This window comes from Gavialis gangeticus, unplaced genomic scaffold (assembly GCF_001723915.1).
Source record: "Gavialis gangeticus isolate Ggan-Ray unplaced genomic scaffold, GavGan_comp1, whole genome shotgun sequence".
Taxonomy (NCBI): Eukaryota; Metazoa; Chordata; order Crocodylia; family Gavialidae; genus Gavialis; species Gavialis gangeticus.
The window spans coordinates 45,699,506-45,719,687 of NW_017729026.1; the positions used below are offsets into that span (position 1 = coordinate 45,699,506).

At 42.3% G+C, this 20,182-nt stretch overlaps 1 long non-coding RNA gene across 1 annotated transcript; it reads left to right on the forward strand.

Moving 5' to 3' along the window:
- Positions 1-1,473: 1,473 nt before the first annotated feature.
- On the forward strand, positions 1,474-12,049 carry LOC109299732. The gene is made up of 3 exons (XR_002097971.1): positions 1,474-1,593; positions 2,028-2,031; positions 12,038-12,049. It is a non-coding gene; the product is annotated as an uncharacterized LOC109299732 (long non-coding RNA).
- Positions 12,050-20,182: the final 8,133 nt, after the last annotated feature.

Genomic DNA, 20,182 nt, shown 5'->3' on the forward strand with positions numbered 1-20,182 from the left:
TCCACAAAAAATAAGACCTGAAGATAGCAGTTAACTAATTATTCAGATACCAATAGTTGACCAAGGAAGAATTAATGATGGTTTTCCACTCCCCATGCCTCAGCTATTTTCACAGCTGGGTGTCCTTGTCAGTGAATAATGTGATATGTACATAAAAGCAGCATCTTTCCCTTTTACCACTGTGCATGAACAAGCAAAGAGAACACAAAGTGACATCACATCTGGACCCTGACTCCCAGTAGGTAATTTAAATTTGTGTTCTAACAGTTCAGTCCTCACATATAAGTATGCATAGTCCTAATGGTGCCAATTCAACTGTATAAAAAGGGACACACGAATCTTCCCAGTTGAAATACTTGACTTGATGATTTTGTTCATGAAGGTGCTTAGCAAGTTCATTCCTTCACCATTTGATTAGGTTTTTGAGAAGTACTTGCTTGCCAACTATTAACAATTATAATTAACACTAGAACATCAGGAAAAGTTGCCTATGAGTTCTAAGTGATGACATTCTGGCCCTATTGAAATGAATGGCAAAACTCCCATTTGACTTCACTGGGGCCAGGTTTTTACCTCAGGTCTTTTTTTTTTTTAACTCAGAACTTATAGAAGCTAATTTTAATCAAAGAACAACAGGATTTTCTTCTTAAAAGGTGTTTGATTTATATTCTGCCTATAGCACAACAATGATTAGGAACCCTCTCTATAAAGCCAATAAGGTTCTTAAATGGCCTATATTGTCTACTTTCTGATGTAAATTAAAGCATGTTTTCTAATGCCCCCATCTTTTCATGAGGCTTTTTTAAAACTCTCTGCAGTATAAAACTACCTTGTCTCCACTTCTAAGTAGTGCTTGCTTCCTTTACTGCCAAATTATAGTGTTTTCCAGCAATAGTTCTTGAGATCCTTTCTTCCTAAGGTTGCTGTTTAAGACCAGACAGGGTAATAGCCCTTCTGTTTTCAGGTCACTTGCTTATAACTGAGCTGGGCCAGATCCACTACTCAGTTCATGGAATCCAGAACTTTGTGTGAAGGCATAGGTTCCCTTTGTAGTGCCTGGGGGACAATTGGGTTCCTTAGAATGACAAAACAGTCAGCCAGCTGAGCAGGAAGTGACATAATGACAGCATGCTCAGTAATGCAGCTACTTAAAGTAAGCTAATAGGAGATGCTCATGGTAGATATTCTTTAATCATCTGTTCATGGGCTATACCTTGCCAGGAGGAGAAGATATCTAGCTAGGAGTACATAAATATGGTTCAGTGAGAGTTTTAAAAAAGCCTCATGGAAAACAGATGGCCCAGTGATCTTTTTATACATTGCATTTAGTAGTCATTGGATAAATAGAAATAGGATAGCCTTGTGGATGGCAGTAGCCAAGGTTAGAATCTATGCCCTATGGATGTGAGGTGCCTCCCTGGGGGCACCTCACATCCAGCCGACCCCCTTTCTGGAGCACACCCACAAGCCTGGGGGTAACATTGCCACCACCCAGGGTCTGGATTGATCTTGACTGTGCCCCGTGAGAAACACAGGCTTAGTAGTCCTTGAGGGGTACTCAACCCACTGCCAGAACTTGGGGTGCTTCCCTCAGTCTAAAGCACCAATAGTGGTCTCCTTTAGTCAGCTGAACCAAGGGGACCCCAAGGCATAATCTAGACCCTCTCCCAATAAGTCTCCCATGCTAGCTACAGAAGAGAATTTTATTGGTTACAAGGAGTAGATTTGGAATAGAGTACAGGGTAGAGCAATATCAGAGAAATACCTAAAAGCAAAAAGTGGCGTGGTAGTCTTTGATCATGCATCTGAGTTACTGCAAGCTATATATCTAGTTAGATCTCAAGTAGCTTACTCACACATATCATCCAGAGGCAGGTGGAGATTCCCTTTGGAGGCAGGCAGTTTATTGACCATGAGTTGAGCGAGAGAGAGCGTTTCAGATGGTCCAACTTCTCTGAGAGTTCTCATCATAGCTGCTGCCCTGCCTCTTGGGCAGTCCTTAACTTACATAGCCCGGGTGTACACAGGTTTGTACGTCCGTCTCCAATTGAGGGAATTATTGGCAGAGCAGTGTGCTGTGGAGGGACACAACAGCCCAGCAGCTGCCTTTGTCTCCTATAGAGTCAGGTCCAGTCAATCAATTACTTAACTATATACAGATTTATTATCACAACAAAACCATTAAAGTATAAGGATATATCTATATATATAAAATCTATGTACAAGTTTACAAAACAATAAAACCTATAATATATAGATATAGATATACCACACCCAGTTGTTGGGGGGAGGGGGAGCCTTCCCTGTCGAAACCCTCTCTCCAGGGTAACTTACTACTACTGCACAATCCCAGAGGGTTGCCTCTTGTTCTCCAGGTCAAGCTCTGTCCCTGCCAGGTTTTTCTGCTGCCTGACTCTGCTGCCACTGTCCATAGGCACCACTGTGTGTAGTGGATGCTTCATCCTATGCTAGGGGTTGGAGGCCTAGACAGCCTTGTGCAGCATCATGGCTTGGTCTGTTCCTGGACCCTCTTGGCTGTGTCATCTGCACTGAGCTGCTGCCCCGTGTCAGCAGCTATAGACCTGAGCCGCCTTAAGCAGCTCCCAGGGTCTCTCACCCTCCATGCAGCACCTTCTGCACTGAGTTCCCAGCCTCATTCTGAGGGTTGAGGACCTGAGTGACCCCAGGGGCTCCAAAGATCCTGCTCCATGCACCGGCCTGTGCGCCTTGTCTCTAGCCACATACCAGAGGTTGCAGACCCAAGCCGCCTCATGCGGCTCCCAGGGTCTGGATGCCATAGGTTGTGCTGCGCACCGAGAACCTAACCGCTGAAGCCATCCCCCACTCCCTGCTGATAGAAGTCTCCAGTGGCTCTTCCTGGGTTACTGCTTTGCCTTGCTGAGCAGCTCTCCTCAGCTCTTCTAAACCCCACTTTTTTCTCTTCTCAGTCTCCAACGCATCTGCCCTGTGTGCTGGGCATGCAGCTCCTTTTATATGCTCCAGGGCTCCACCCCTGAAGTCTTCCAGACCTGACAGTTTGCAATCTTCAATCAGGTGTGGGGGAACTCTTCTCGCCCTTCCCTCAGAAAAGGGGCATGATGTTATTTCTGTTGCTGCCTCCTGATTGGTGCGTGGGCTCCACCAATCAAAACAGCAAGATCTCAAGCCTGGGATTCAACCCAAGCTCTGAAAGGTAAGCCTGCTACACTTATATAGACCTTATGACCTCATTTACCTGATCCAATTAAGGGCAGCAATTGTTGGCTGCCAACCAACCAATTTGAAATACATCACTGGTTACCAAGTAGACTGGCAGGGTCTCAAGCCCCCTCCCAGTCATGATGATGTTGCTTAGAACGATAGGGAGTTTAAGCCCCCAACCAGGTATGTGAGGCCAGTCACGTAGGCAGAGAGAGCAGGTTTCTCCTTCCCTCAGGAATGTAGCCAGTTCAGGTTACAACTCAGGGTTACCTGAAGCTGATGGGGGCCAGTGGTGTCTGCCTTCTGCAGTGACCATGGTAACCAAATTGTCAGATTAGGCATCCACCTGATAGCAGAGTTTGGGGAGAGACAGAGATGGCATTCTGCCACAGGATGCTCCTGCACACATCCCAGAAAGCTGCAGGAACCATCAGCAACCCCTCCCCCCCATCATCTGGTGACTGAGCAGTTGCTGCAGGGAGAGGGGCAAGGGAGCTGCCCTGATGCTGTCTTGGGAGGGGCTGGTCCCAGTGTGCATGGCAGGAGGGCTCTCTTCCCCTCTTTTGACAGCTGTAGTCAGAAGCTGCAGCAGGGGACTTCCTGGCTAGCTTTGCACCATACCAGGACCCTGGGTGGGGGAGGAAGGGAGCCCCTCCTACCATACAGACCCAGCCTGCCCCTGCCCCAGGACCTGAACCAGCAAGCTATGGGGTGGGGTCTCTTGCAACAGTGAGTGTTCCCTTCCCAGTGGCCCCAGTTTCCAGCACTGTGAAAAGCTGGTTGGGCAGCCCCATGCTGCAGCTCCTGCCTGCAGCATTCCAGAGGCTGGAGCAGGGGGGAAGGGAGCCCTGTCCCCAAGATCCCAGCCAGCAAACTGGGGGGGAGGAGGCCAGCAGTAGCAGGGACTCCCTTCCTCTACACTCCAGCCTTTTGACAGCTGCATGCTGCAGCTACCAGGAACTGGGGCTGAGGGGATGGAAACTGGAGCGTCTCTGCCATGTGGATCCAACTCAGCCCCCACCAAGACCCAAGCCCACAAGTTTGGGGTTGAAGATCCATGCAGCAGAGAGACTCTGTTACCCACACAGTTTCTGGTGCAGTGAAAAGTGATGCAGCTCCTTCCCGCAGCTGGGGAAATGGAGCCTAGCTGTGATGTGGACCTGGCTCAGCCCCCACCAAGACCTAAACCCACAAGCTTTGCAGGGATCCATGCAGCAGAGAGGCTCTGTTTCCCCACCCTCTCTCCCAGCTGCATAGGGAAGAGATAGAGCCTGTTCTGTCGCCTCTTTTTGATAACCCAGGGGTGGGGCTCCAGCACTTACCTGGAGCAGATGGAAACCAGCTGAGGCTAGAAAACTGCCCAGCAGGGGCCCCTGGAGTGGCAGTAGAATGTGACCACACTGAAGTGTGATGGATGTGATACAGATGTTAAAAAAGCACTTTAACTTAAAGCACTTTAATCTAATACCATATCTATTGAGAGCAGGATCCACCATTCAAAAAAACTTTAAGTGTCATGAACGTCTGTTCTGCTATTATTTTAAAGTGTTTTCTGCAGGCTTAATGCATGTTAAATGTAACATCTGTACCTAGCCTAAGTCTTTCAGGGCAACTTGTCTCCCAGCCCTCTTAATATTGAAACTCTGTAATATTGTACATTCATCCCATACTCATTTATTGTAGGCTCATGAAATGTGAAAACTTCTCCTTGTTTTTATGAAAGCCTTGAAGAAGCATGACAAGTAGTCTACACTGCATCTTTCTTGAAGGTGGAATCCTTTATTTTTTAGGTGAAGCAGCCTGCATTGCTGTGTAGCATCTGGTAGTTACCTCAAGCAATGCAACACATGCAACTCTGTATTTAAAGCTGTCTTACAAAATGACTATAAATAGTAAAGGCTGCAAATTCCATGATACTAATAGGGTCAGTAACTAGGAGCATATTTTTCTTTTTGAAAGTTAAATTGTGATTCACTGGGTGGCAGTGCTGAAATATGTGTTTTTAGGGTTTCTTTTTTTTAAGAATCTTTGAGAAAGGAAAAGTATCATTTTGCAACATCCATTTTAACTGCCATTGATGGAAAGACATGCACAGTGACACAAGGATTAGCTGGGGGACACAAAAGTTGTGTATGGGGGAATCATTTAAAGAAATGTAACAGAATTCTAGAAATATCTACATGTCAAAATGAGAATATTATTATGAGTGTTTGTTAGAATTACGTAGCACCTGTTGATTTTTTTTAACTAGTCACAACTTAATTTTCCTAAATACTGATCTTGAACATATAGCGAGAGATAGACTGTGTGCTCCTTGAGACAAACAAAAGATGGGAGAACTGAACAACATCTGTCTCCATTTTACAGAAAACTGAGGGGAATAGAGGCATGTTGTGAATTGCCCATGGTGGCACAGGGCATCTGTGACAGGGCCAGCAAAACCATACTTCATTTTCACTGAGCCATACAGATTATCCTTATGAATGAATTGACAAAGCACTCCTAACTTCCACCACCACTTGAATCTCTGACAGCAGGAATTTTATATATAAATATGTGGTGACAGCTAATCCAATTTGTTATTACCCTGCCAGTTTCTTTGGAGAGGGTTTTTTGTTCCTGCATTAAAGCAGGAATAAGCTACTGCATCCACTAGCAGTTATTTTCAATACAATGTTCAGTGATCAGAATGGAATACTAGAGTGTCAAGTACTGTGTAGTATGGGGGAGCTTGTAAGAGCTTGTTTTCCCGATATAACCAGTATGTCACTCAACAATGAAGAGGTTCGTGGGAGCTATAATTTCAGACATTCAGAATAACACATAGTCTGAGAATTAAATTGCCATATTTCGATTATAAAGAGAGATTTTGTGTTTGTGAATACTGATCAATAGCAAAGGCTACACAAGCAAAGGATTAATGGTATATATATATATATTATATATATATGCAATAAGGAATCACAATTTAAAAAAAAAAAGTTTAGAAGAAGTTGTGGTTTATTTGGAGATATCTCACAGCTTGTCTAAATCTCTATGGTTTACTGATATCCCTGACACTTTGTGAATGAGGGCTTTTTAATTTTCCCTTCATTTGTTTAGCTCTTTACCTAATTGATTTTCTGTGCTAATACACTAAAGGTCTAAAGAAGGCAGAGCCTCAGGTGTGACAGATGAAATAAGGTGCTTTTAGTCATTGCTTTTATCTTCCATGTCTAATGTGTTGGTTACAGCTGTGCAGTTTAACAGCAAAATCAATACATCATTTGCTGCAGGTACCTGAAAGAATTTGGAAGCCTGTTTGTATTTTAACTATTAGGTTTCCTCCGTAAGACTTCTTTTTTTTCTGAATTCAACAGTTACAGAAACATAGTTCTCTGTGTGTACATGGTTCTCTCTCGCTCTCTCTCTCTCTCTCTCTCTCTCTCTCTCTGTGCTATTTATCTCATTTATCCTTAGTTTGTCACTGGGAATATCCATCCATATGGCTGAACTATTGTAATTGCCTATTCCCTGGGTAAAATGCTGTCATATGCATCCTTCATGTGAATATTTTGAAAGTAAAATTCAAAACCATGTGTGCAAAATATGAAATCTAAATAAGAAACTGCTTGCATGACAATTGCAGTACATTAGAGATACTGCTGTTTAGGTGCACAGTCAGCTGAATTGGACATGCAGCTGTAGATTTTGCATTAATGCTTGTACTCACACATGCCTAATTTGCAGGCACAGCCTCATTGCTTATTTTTGAAAAGGTGGCCTTTTGAAATTACAGGTGCCCAAACACCAGAAAATGTCACTGAAATTGGCTTTAACTATAATAAAATGCAAATTTATACCTTGAATAACCAATCTACCATCGTGTTACCTCACCCTCCTGTGGATGTTTTGTGATGTTTTTTCTCTTCATCTGTTTGATATGCATGTGACTCTTTGGTCAGGTACAGACATTACACTTTTACTGATATAAGTGGTAAGAAACTAGTCTATACTTGTAACAGAACAGAAGTTTGCCACACACAGGCTGGTTAAAAATGGCAGAACCCAGTCTAAGAACCCAACCAAAGAGCAAATGTGTGTACTGTTACTGATCTAAACTACGCTATTTGCAGAAAATTGCATAACTTAAGACTGATTCTGCCTCAGGCTCTTTGAATGTCTGTACCTAGCTTTGTTGTTACTCTGACTGATGCAATTGTTTCTGTGATCCTTCACACTTGTGTATTTATTCCCATTTGTTAAGGATAAGCTCAAGCAAAAAAATTGCTCTCTAAATAACTTGATTACATTATTATAGATTGATTTCTATAGTTTGTTGTAAGTGTACTTAGAGATGTGCACATGAGAGATGTGCGCCAAACACAAACCAGGTTCCCTGTCCAAAAGGCTGAATGTAGCAACACAATACAGCACTATCTTCAGTGAGTCCTGGAAGGCCTCAGTTTAACTCATTGACCATTCATATGGTGCTCAGGACCTCACATGATCAATGCCAAAAGCTAGTTTGCTGAGTGGAACAACCCAATTAGGAGTGAATTTTAGATACTACATTTTGAATGATTTAAAATGATGTATTTGAATTAAATCTTCATCAGATAAACACTCCATGATAAAACAACTGATTACCATTTAATATAGGAGATAATACTAAGAGCTGCCAAATTAATGTCGATAAAATAAGAACCAATCTAAATAGTTGCCTTCATATTAAAAATGAAACAGAAACAAACACTGCCTGATGTTCAGAACTATTCAGGATACCATCATTTTCTACTGATGTGTTTTAAACTTTGTAGATGTGGAAAGAACGTATATCACTAGAATAGGAGTTCTCCAGGTTTTTCTATCCTGGATGCACTATTATTTTTATTATTCTACTCATGTACATGGAAGGCCAGTCTCATGAGTCCACAAGTGTTAGTTGTTTTTTAAAGAGACAATATTAAAGCCAAAAGTTCATTGTATCCTGGTGTGAAGAAAAAATAGGAAGCATACCAAGAGACCTGCTAGGCTAAATCATGAGTTCCTCATCTTTTGAGATAAGAAAAGGAATCTTAATAAAAAAGTGCAGAGATGTTAATCTAAAGTCTGGCAGATGGTACAGCAGGGTACCACCTTAGAAATTGTAATACTCCCTAAGATGCACTCTGCTCTATCTTCTTCCTTAAAACTGGAAAGGTGACCATACATATTAGTAAGGATGAGTAAGCAAGAGAATATGATCATGTAGGGACAAAATCAGAAATGCCAGGTCACAACCTGAAATGCAGCTAGCAAAGGATATAAGTGGCAATCAAAGAAGTATTCTAAAAATATTCATTAGAAGTGACAGAAAGATGGTTACTGAATGGTTAGGGGAAAACAAATAATGAACAATACTGAGAAGGCTGATGTGTTTAATCTCCCTTTAACTTTAGTCTTCACAGAAAAGGCCAATAAGTAATATCCAGAACAGGGAATAGGATTTTAGCTTAGAACAGGGAAAGAACAAATTAGGGTGCTGCTACAAGTCACCTCTAAAATATTTTAAATCTGTGGAATGTTATACTGTCATGAAGTTAGAACAGTTTCAGAGCAGTCATTCATTAAGGCTCAATCATGTCAGGCCCTCACAAATGTGAGTTGCCACTAGAGAGTCTGGTGGGCAGGGACATGTACAAGAGCCAGGGCTCTATCCCTTCCCTGGGGTGGGAGAAGATAGGGGAAGGTGGCATGTTCTTTAGCATACTGTGACTTCCCTCTGGGGGCAGAACTGTGGCATCCTTCATCCTTCACTCTGCAGCCAGAGCTATGGGCAGGAGGGAGAAAGTCTTGAACAGGCAAGGCAAAGAAGTAAAGAGAAAAGAGTGAAAAAAATAATAAGAATGGTTATTATTTTAAAAAATAAAGGACAAAAATCTTGAATGTGTTTCACTGAACTGGGTTTGGGTCAAGCAAGAATTGAATTAGCACTCAGACCAGGGCAGAGATGAGACCCAGTGGGCTTGCTGCATGCGTATTCTACTCCCTGGGGGCAGAAGATGAGTCTTGGCTTGGGGCCACCATCATGCCCTAGACAGGAGAATTCAGGAGGGTCAAAAGTTTGCCCATTGAATAAAGGAATGGGAAGGAATGGGAATGGTTCATCCTAGGATGCTAAAAGAATGAAAACAGCTTCTTTTGCTTTTCTCCCAGGAGCAGGCCAGCAATACTCTGCAACAACCTGGGTAAAATAGATCAAAGATAACCCTGATTTACATTGGCATAATTTAAAAACATTTAGAGGGAACTCAGTAGGGATTAACCCCTTTAATGGGTGAATGCTCCTGTTTTAAGTGCATTTATGATGTAACACCACACTTAAAAAGTATTTACATAAAGCAAACATTTTCAAGTCCATAAGACCTGATGAAATCCATGTTAATATTAGTCAATGAATTGGCTAATATAATTGTAGAGCCATTGTCTATCATCTTTGACTCATAGAGGTCAAGTGAGGTCTGAGAAGACTAGAAAGGGGCTCAGACCACCATTAAAAGAGAGGGAGAGAGAGAAAAGAGAGAAAGACAGAGAGAACCTAGGGATTACAGGCCATTCAGTCTAACATTGATATCTGGAAATATATTGGAACATACCATTCAGACACATGTTGTAAGCTCCTAGAGGATAAGAAATTGATAAGAAAGAGCCAACATAGATTTATCAAGAGAAATGTGTATCTGATCAACTGGTTTTCCATCTTTGATTACATGATGGGCCTTGTAGATGGGGAGAGGAAGAGGAGCAGGCAAATCTGATTAGATATATCTTGAATTTAGGCTTTTGACATCCTGATATTTTTATCAGGCAAATAAATAGGATCTACCCTTTACTGTAATATATATATATACATCGCTGCTTGGATACTTATGTTCAAAGAGTAGTCATCAAGGGTTCAATGTCAAAATGGGATAAGACGTCAAGTGAAAGTTCACAGGATTCTGTCCTGGGGGGAGTGGAGAGGAAGTTGAATATGAGTTAATAGATAACATTATTGCATAAATACCTGGATAGGTTAACCAGGGTTTTATAGCATATTGGGATGTGTTAGCAGGAAAATGTTATTCTGCAAGTCAGGAGGAGGGATTATTTCATTTTATTCAACACCAAGGAAGCTATTACACTATTATATGTGTAAATAGTATGTCCAATTTGGGGCAGCACTTTTTAAGACATGTACAAATTAGAAAGAATCCAGAAGAAAACCTAAATGATTAGAAATTCAGAACAAATGACAAATGAGGAAATATTGGAATTTCTTACACTAGAAAAAAGAAGACTGAAGGGGATATGAAAGTTCTCTTCAAATACAAAAACTTTTACTATAAATACAATGGCAAACAATTGTTCTCTGAACACATAGGGGACAGGACAAGAAGCAATGGGTTTAAATTGCAATAAGGGAGATTTCATTTAGAGACAAATAAAAACTCTCTAACTGTGAAGTTGGTTAAGTACTGGAACAGATTACCTGTAGAGATTGTGGATTCAGTGTCACTAGAAGCTTTAAATGCAGGTTAGACAAATGTTTGTTTGGGAAGGTTTAGACAAGGAGTGTCCCTGCCTTGAGCCACAGTTGGATTAGATGACTGCTTGAAATTCCTATGTTACTATAATTCTGTAATTCTATGTATCATCTATAATGGTCTTAGCATTTACCAAACAGATATGAAGACATAGTATGATTAAATAAGATTATATTTTCTTTAAAATGGAATAGGAAAATTCTTACTATATGCATATCAGTTTCATAGACTCAGCAGATCCAGTAATGCACAATTTTTTAAGATTCATTAATGATTAGCTATTTTAACTATGGGTACTCTTACATATACTCCAGGAGTGGAGGGGCAGCACTTTAATTAGAGTGGCTCTGAGAGCTGTTCTAATTAAAGCGTCAGAGCATCTTATGCATCAGCATCCCTGAGCTTAAAAATAGTGATAGGGGTTCTTGAACTAAAGCTTATTTGACAAGCTGCTCCCACTGCCAATTTTAAACACACGGATGTTGATACACGAGATGCAGGAGTCTGCTGGAGCATGGTAATTAATTACCATACTCCAGCAGATTCAACTAATTGAGTGTGCTCCAACACACTGTAATTACAGCACACCAGAGTAGCCTCCCCACTTGTGTACAGGCACCCAATGATTCTAAAACTTCTGAATTTTATCTATTACTAAGGCCCTGCCATTATCTTACATTTAAGACATGATTAACCAATTAAACACATCTTAAGCTGTGATCCGCTCAATTAATGGCATCTTAAAACAAGGAATAAGCTATGAAATTACTCTATAAAAAATGTGTAATAACTGTATGGTTTGTGCCTATCATACCATTAATTGAATGTGTGGCCAGGTGTATTCCCACAGCTTGAAGCCCAGTTCTTTCTGTTCTTCTCCAACAACAAGTGTGTGGTCGCTTGCAAGGATGGTAGCGAACAAATTGTTGCTCAGTTGGAGGCAGAGAGTCATGAGGCGCTCATTAATGACAACAGGGAATTTGGTTATTTGACTGATAAACTGGCAAAACCAACATTGTGTATTTGCCTGTTGTTTGCAGGTTCTCTTTTCCAGAAGAACATATAGCTACCCATTTCCTCCCTTAGATGGCCTTCATCTGCATGTTTGCTTTCACTGAGAGCAGGAATATCAATGTTTTATTGTGAGAGTACTTGGGTGATGATAGCTGTTTTATGTTCAGGTCTGTCATTGTTTGGGTCATTTAATAGGGTTCATACATTCCCAGATGCAAAGAACATTTTTGTGTTTTGCCCACAATGGATCCCCTTGGAATTGGCTATCCAGTCAGGTAAGATAAAATGGGATGGGCTATGTTTGGTGCACCTTCTAGCCCCCTTCTCATGTGAGGTAAGTAGAGGGAATCCTAAAAAAGACTGCTCAGTCATGATCCCAGCTGCCAAATCACCCTCTTGTCTCATTCCTAGGGTGAAGCAAGTAACACGCAACTGCCACTTGCATGTGGATCCATGACTAGGGACTCTGGCAGTCGCTTTGTCTGTCCCTGTCACCACTCATCTGTAACTGCAGGACTTTGTAGAGGTTATGGGTATTTGTGGTTAAGTCCGGTGGGAGAAGCCTGCAAATGACTTGTTTTATGTGAGGTGGTCATTGTACATTGGCAACTGCATGGATCTTGGTGGAGAAGAAACCTATGTCCAGTGGTAAGGAGATCCAAGATGACTGGAGTTACTCTACTACTGCAACCTTCATCAGCCTTCATACCTGTAGAGAAGTATGCCTTCTTCATCCTTATGCTCCACTGTGAGTTCTTTATGTATGCTGAACTACTCTTTATCTGATACCTCACCTCTGACCCTACTGTCACAGGTGACCCTACCAGGAATACAAGACTCCCAATGCTCTTGCTCTTAGGGTCATCACTACATGCAAGTATCTCCACCCCATGAAGGCGGCAGTCCATGGAAAGGATTTTGGAAGCCATCCAGTTTTTAGTGGAAGACTGCAAGTGGTGGGAAATCCCTGTCAACAACTACTTAATTACTCTCCCAGTAAAACAAAATTAAAAAAAAAAAAAACACCCTATAATTCTAATCTGAATTGGTTTAGCTTCCACTTTTGGCTTTGCTAGATTCAATAGCCTTATTGGCAATTTCTGTTTCTCTTGTATGTGACCAACATGGTTCATAATCTTCTTTTGTATAAAAGATAGCTTAAGACTCCTTTTTAGTTTTCAGGTCTCAAACCATGTTATTGCTTCTTAAATTACATAAATAGAGACAATATTAAAATAAAATAGCAGCTCCATCACTGAGTCAAGGTAGTCTTGCCTCATGTCTTTACCATGATCAGATGGTTGTAGGTTCTTTCCCCTACTCCAGTGTTAACCTCATATATTTTCTTTCTTTCCTCCACTATTTCATTATTTCATAGACACTATTTTAAATGGCAATTTTTAGTGCTGATAATTGTTATGGAAGATAGAGGTTTGGTGCCTGGAAGTCACAAAAATAATAAATTTGTTTCATTTGAGACACTCCTGAATTGCTATTAAATGGATATGAACTGATCTTAGTTGTACTAGAGTGACCCTAAAAATAAGATGCAGCTTCTCAGTTTTCTACCTGCATAAATAAATCTTCACAAACTGCAAGCATGTTAATATTAGACATAGAAGGAGTTTCTACATGTGCTCCAGGTTGTGGGGGGGAGAGGGGCAGTTTAATTAGAATGGCTCTGAGAGCCATTCTAATTAAAGCACCTGAAGAGTCATGTCTACCAGCATCCCCACACTGAAAAATGGTGGTGGGGGTACTCATTTAATAAGCTTTAGTTAAAGCACCCCCACCATTTTTCTGTGCAGGGAAGCTGATACACGTGATGCTGGAGTCTGCTGGAATAAAGTAATTACCATGCTCCGGCAGACTTGATTAATCGATTCTGCTCCAATGCATTGTAATTAGAGTGCATAGGTGCCTAGAATGTTCTACATATCACTACAGGGCTGATAACCCAACACAGGCTTCTACTCCTGCTCTAGTTGGGGGGGGGGGGAGAAAGGGGTTAAGGGGGGGGGGGACCTTTAAGCTGGGGGGCAGGGAGGTTGCGGAGTGGGGGGGGGGAATGGGGTAAGGGGGGGGGGGCCCATGAAGCTGGGAGGCAGAGAGGTAGCGGTATGGGAGTGGGTAATGAAATGGGAGGTGGAAAGGCAGTGGGGATATGGGAATGGGAGGTAAAATGAAGGAAGTCAGCCACTGAAGGATTAGATTTAAAAAAATAATTTAAAAACAGGAAGTAAATTAAACAAGGTCTGACATTTTAATAAATTGAGATTTGGGATTGGAGTGTTTGTACAGGGAGTGGGGTGTCTGGGAGATGGGAGCAGTGAGGGAGGGTGCATTTGAGGAAGCAGCTGCCCCTGCCTTGTGAAGGAAGCCCCAGTTCATGGGGAACTCATCCAGTCCTCTGCCTTATTCCTCACCAGCTTCCCCAGACTCTACTCCTGGACCTATCCATGTCCTGTGATCTGGCTAGCTGGCATGTGATCAGCAGGCTGTTTGTATGGGATTGCCATCCCAGGGGTGGGCAGGTCACACCCCTGGGAGTGGGAGAGGGAGTTGGTTTGGTGTCAGAACCACTCCCTGGGAAGTATTGTTTAGGGGGTGGAAAATTTGCTCACACAGAACAGGAGTGTGGGGGAGGAGGGTGGTTTATCTGTGGGGAGTGGCTATACATAAGGGAATATAAATTAGGTAACATGGACCAGAGATAAATCTGCCCTGGAGTGGCGTAACTTTAAGCCACCTAAAGTATGTTTAAAACTAGTTTTAGGTGTTAATGTGTGGACAATCCAGGAATTAAGAGCTCCAGGATCCAAGAGCTCTATAATAAAGAGTTTGTTATATGTTACACTGTGAGCTGAGCAAATGTTAGCAGTCCCCTGCTCCCCCCCGTCCTAGAGGCTCCCCTGCTTCTCCTTGGTGTTCTCTCCTGCCCCCCACCCCCGGCAGCTTACTTGTGGCTGCCTGCACTGTCTGTCCTGGGGGAGAAGGGAAGATTGACCTGCCTTTCTGGCTGTTGCTGTCACCACTGCCAGGCTGCTGCTCTTCACTGGGCTGAACCTAGCCCTGTGAGCACCAGCAATGTTGGCTATAGTTGGGCAGGCAGGTAAGCCCTTCCTTGCCTGCTTCCCCAATACATGTAGCACAGAGAGCCACAATTAAGGGAGGAGGGGCAGAGGGGCAGTGAGCAGAGGTCTGGGATGCTGGGTAGCATGTGGGGGGGCAGGGGGGGAGCAGTGGCCAAATCCAGGCCAGGGGGAGAGGAGGGAAAGTCAGGTGTTTACACAAAGGTGTACCCTAGCATGGATACACCTTAATGTAACATGAGCTAGGTAACACGGATTAGAGATAATCCTGGCCTGGAGTGAAGTAATTCTTAACCATATAACAAGTGCTTAAAACTAGTTTCAGGTGTTAATGTGCAGACAATCTAGGTGTTAAGAGCTTCAGGAGCTTCCCAAAATTACCTTGTAACAAGATGCTAAATAAGTGCACTTACTCAGATGAACCATCTTAGATTGGGCATGCCATTTTTGGGGTGATTTAAGCCCTCTGCATACATACATGATTGGGCATTTAGACTGACCCAACCCTGGTTATGTTGATCTAAATGTGATGCTTGTACAAAACTTATAGTATTTTTTTTCAGAACTGGTAAAATAAAAGAATATGAAAGAGAAATAGGATTCTTCCTATGACAATAAATAATTAAATACAAAAAAGTTACAGTTCACAACTGGGAAATGGCGGACAGCTCTCTGAACCCCAACAGTATTGAGAAATCCAGAAATCATTAGCAATTTAAGGTCTTTAGAACATTATAGGATTATATTTTGTGGGTAAGGACATTTAAGAACTAACCTCTGCATCGTTTCTCTTTTTCCATTTCCAAAAAGTCTTTACTTTGTTGTTAAATTTCATCACAATTGTTTAAGTTTATTTGGGGTTTAAATTCAGACCTTTTTACTTTGACTAATAAACAAAGACAAGAAAAGGCATGCAACCAGCTGGAATCGTGCAATTGCTTCTGCCAAGTTTGGCAAAATTCCCTCTCATACCATGCAACTTAGTTGCTCTGGCCCAGATGCTTCTTTTTTGTGCAAAATACGGAGGCTGAGCAAAGGGGTGAGCAAAATGTTATCAAAAAATGCAGTCTTCCAAATGGTAAAGAATATGAAGGCTTTACAGCATTACCACCCCCCACCCTATCCATCCACAAAATTTGAGTACTTGAGACCAATGTGATTGAGACTGGGGGTTAGGAAAATGACTGATTAACGCAGGGCAGATTCACAGTTTAGCTACGTTATAATAAATGATTTGAGTTGCACACTGGAATTGCAACATGCTCTGTGTGTTTGTAATTCACCCTCACATAAAAGGAAAGCAGGTAGTCTTGGAGAAGAAGCCATTGACAGTGAGACTAACAGCATGACACCTGAGAAATGGGCAACTTTTTTTTTTTTGTATTAAACATTGTTTTGTTAAAAATACTTATTTGTATTGGCCAAAACTATACAAATAATTGATACTGCAGTCTGATTTTCTGTAGTTCTGTATGTTTAAAAATAAGCCTAGAATTATGAAGGTAGATCATCAATGAGGTGATGACAGAGGCATTGAATGGGATCTCAGACGAGGAATCGAATAGGGCTTTAAAACAACTCTTTTTTTTCTGTCTGAACATGGAAAGGTTGATGAGGTAACTTAGTAATGTGCTGACAGAATTGGTACTTTGTCTGAAATGGTGATTTTCTTTAGGGCTGGAAGAAATAACAAAGTTTGAAGAAGACAAATAAACTATACAGAGCTACAACACAGGAATCATGATGGGCTAAGTTAAAATACTTGTGTGTTGAACAGTCACTAAAGCCCTGAATCAGCAATCTAGTCCTATTAAATAGAACACTTACACACACACTTAAGTACCATCCTGATTTAGAGACCAGTTTTTACTACTCAGTTGAAATATTTTTGCAAGCTAAAGCAGCTTTTAAACAAAGGAAGGTGATTTAAGCTAGCAAATCTAAACAGAGTTTGCCAAACTCTACCATTTTAAGATCCCATTACATGTTTCCAGTACTTTAAAACTAACTTAATCTGTCTACCCTGATGATCCCCACCCCCTTGTTCCCTAAGCATGTGCTGCTTTTTTATGCACTTTGTGCATTTTTAATTACGATCTTCTTTTAATTCTTAAAACATGCTTTTGGCCAAGACATATTTTCTCTTGTGGTCTCTCCCAGTGATCTAATTTGTCTTTTTCTGACAACAAGCACACATGCGCACACCCCACTGAGACAAATGTCTCATTAACTCAGAATCAGGGGGTGGGGGAAAAGGAGAGCTAAGCAAAATGTGTGGTATATGCACTTTGCCACTTTCAGAAAATGCAGGGGATCCCTCCCTTAAAATCACAATTGCTTGATAAGTGTTTGCAGAATTCACTTCAAGCACAAGCTATTTAGAACTATAATCAATTTTTCATTCCTCCAAATCTTAATTTCATTCCTTTCTTTAAAAATTGCCAGCCATCTGTGCATTGTATATGGTTTTAATGCTTTTATAAACATTCAAACCATATAAAACAAGGATAAATCTTTTTATTCCATTAAAAAACAACCAAGTACCTAACAACAACAGACCCCCTCTCCCAAAAACCAAACAATCAGATAATAAAAAGAGTATACAAACTGTATCAGATTTAAAACTATAATGTATTGCACATCCTTCAGCCTACCTTAATGGGGCCTTTTCTAGTTATTTTTATTTTTTTCAATGAACTGAGCAAATAATTCTCTTGTCTCTCTCAGCTCCATACTTGAAAGATAATTTATATTTAATTATGCTTGGGACCTAACATAATTAAGTTCATATCACCTTCCCATGCCTTGTTCAAGTGCTCAGTCTCCAGAAAAGCAGATTTTAAAATCAAATTGCCAGAAAACAAAAATCAAATTGTCCATTCAGTAGTAACACTACAGTACATGCTATGCTGATGAGCTGGATTAGTTATCCAGTAAGAGAACAGAAAAACAGTACCACAAAATCCTGGAACTAACTAATGCAGTCTAAACTGAGCGCTATGGCTGCTTGTACATGCCATGGGAGTTTAATTCAGTTTAGTTCTCCCTAAATTGAAATGGTGGATGTTTAAAAACACTACTTCAATTTAGGGAGAATTAAACTGAACTAAACTCCCATGGCATGTACATGAAGGTGGGGGCGTGATCCTTACCTGCGTCTCCAGTGAAGGGGGGAGGGTGATCTGCCAGTGAGCCAAATAGTCCCTAAACTGGGTGGGGGGTGGTACTTCCCCCTGTGGCAGCAGCAGCAGCGCTTATCCACTGGCACATGGTCTGAGTGGGCCTGGGACACAGAGGGAAGTACCAGGCCCCCACACAGCTTGGGCAGGTGGGCAGGCTCTGGGAAGAAAAAAAAAAAAGATCAGGCTTTCTGCTTTTTTGTTTCTTCAGTGGAGCCTGCCTGCACAGTCTCTGAGCTGCATGTGGCCCGGTGTGTCCCTCTGTGGCTGCTGCACTTTGTTACGTAGCAAACTAATACACCTCAGAGGTGTTTTATTTTGCCATGCACCAAAGTCATTTAAAGCGTAATACGCCACCGACACTGTAAAAAGCAACACCATTAAAGCAGTGCAAAAGTGTATTTAAGCCACTTTAAAGGCCAGTTTTGTGGCATGTACAAAGGCCCTATGCACATTCATTGCAAATGATTTTGATATAGTGACACAGTTTTCTTCTTTGAAAAGGCTTAATAATAGTAATAAAAAAAACTTGTGCAATGTCCAAGATGAACATGGGCCAACAACGTGAGGTCACGGTTGGCAGGGCTAACGGGACCTTGTCGTGCATCCACAGGAGCATCTCAGGTAGAGCCAGGGAGGTGATCCTTCCCCTCTATGCGATGCTGGTCAGGCCACAGCTGGAGTACTGTGTCCAGTTCTGTGTGCCCCATTTCAGAAGGGATGTGGACAACATTGAAAGGGTCCAGAGGAGGGCCACCCACATGATCCAGGGACTACAGGGCAGACCCTACATTGAAAGACTGTGGGACCTAAACCTGTTCAGCCTTCATAAGAGAAGGCTGAGGGGGGACCTGGTGACTGTCTTTAAACTCACTAGGGGGGACCAGAAGGGTTTAGGGGAGACACTGTTTCCCCTAGCACCCCCTGGCATGACAAGGAACAATGGATACATATTATTGTTGGGGAATCGCGCCCCAAGGTCATGGTGGGCCGAGGGTTTCGGTACGAACAGGCGGGATTAGCGGCGAGGAGTCTGAGTGGTACGTTCGGGACTCAGTGCGGTTTCAAGTAAAGTAGATTTATTTTTGACTTACACTACAGATGATGTGGTAGCGTAGGCAGGCAAGCTTTCTTCAGTTACAGTATAAACAACGAGAGGGGTCTGTTGGTCCACGGGGTTCCTGAGTGAGTCCTTGCTTTCTACTCCGAAGGATAGATGCAGCTACCCATTTGATAGTCCCAGGACTGGTCAACAGCTTATTGATTGGGATGACAAACAACGGAACTGTAACGCAGTGAATGATGTAAATGACGTGACGCCAGTCCAAAGTGGACGAACAGATGGTCGAAGATGGTGCCGAGGTCAATTGTAAGCGATGTCGAAGCGGAGGTAGGCCGGGTCGATCAAAATTGCGGTCAGGGTTGATGCCAAAAATCAGTCGGTAGCCAAAGGAATCAATACGAAAAGGAATCAGACCAATCCGCAAAACCGCAGCGAGGAGGAGACCAATGGGCCAGGAAGCCCTGCTGAGGAGCAGTCCCTGTGGGAACAGCCTCTGCTCTCAGTTTGTATCTCTCCCAGTGAGACAGTCCCTGCCAAGGCAGCCTCTGTTTGCCAGTCAGGCGGGTCTCTCCCCTGCCCCTAGGTGAGGGGCTCACAAGTCTTTTAAGGCAACCAGGTAGCCAATCAGGTTGCTTTGTTCTTAGAAATTTCTAGTCTAATTACATCATGCTCTTCAGAGTTGAGCATGTTCACAGTTACTGACAAGCCAGATAGTTGGCAGATTTGAGCATGCGTGTTGTTACAAAACTAGGTCAGTTGTGATTGACAAGCCAATAGGTCATACTGGGGGCACATGCTGGGCATGCTGTGGAATTTTCCACAGGCCTTGTCTGCTTGTCTGCGCATGATCAAACTTAACTTTTGTGTTACCAGCATACACTTAAAATTTGTCCGGACAATTATTAGAGAGTAGGTTTAGATTAGACATCCGCAAGAACTACTTCACAGTTAGGGTGGCTAGGAGCTGGAACCAACTTCCTAGGAAAGTGGTGCTGGCTCCTACCTTGGGGATCTTTAAGAAGAGGCTTGATGACTACCTGGCTGGACTCATTTGAGTCCAGTCTTTTCTCCCGCCCAGGCGGGGGG